The sequence below is a fragment of the Oryzias latipes genome, chromosome 13 (assembly GCF_002234675.1).
Source record: "Oryzias latipes chromosome 13, ASM223467v1".
In the NCBI taxonomy this organism is placed as follows: Eukaryota; Metazoa; Chordata; class Actinopteri; order Beloniformes; family Adrianichthyidae; genus Oryzias; species Oryzias latipes.
In genome coordinates, this window is record NC_019871.2 from 4,969,631 (window position 1) to 4,969,977 (window position 347).

A 347-nucleotide genomic window follows, 5' to 3' on the forward strand; every position below is an offset into this window, starting at 1 on the left:
GATCTTCTGTGTTTGCTTCTGTCGCTCATCCATGTGTTTCACAGCTGAATGATGTTTATGCTTTTATTGATGAAAACCAAACAATCCATTTACATGACAAAACCATTTCTGAGCTATATCATCATTTTGTTTTTATCATCTTCTTATGTCAAAAAGAATATTTTAATTTGAAAAATTAGTTCTAAAATTTTACTTAAATTCTCATCTTTACTTCTTTAAAAAAAACCTTTAAATAATTTTGTTGCTGAAATTTCTGATTTGTTTTACCAAAGTTCACAGCATGTGAAGAGTCATTTTTAATGTTTAAATGAATCATTTAAGCTTGTAGATGAGTTACACAACATTAT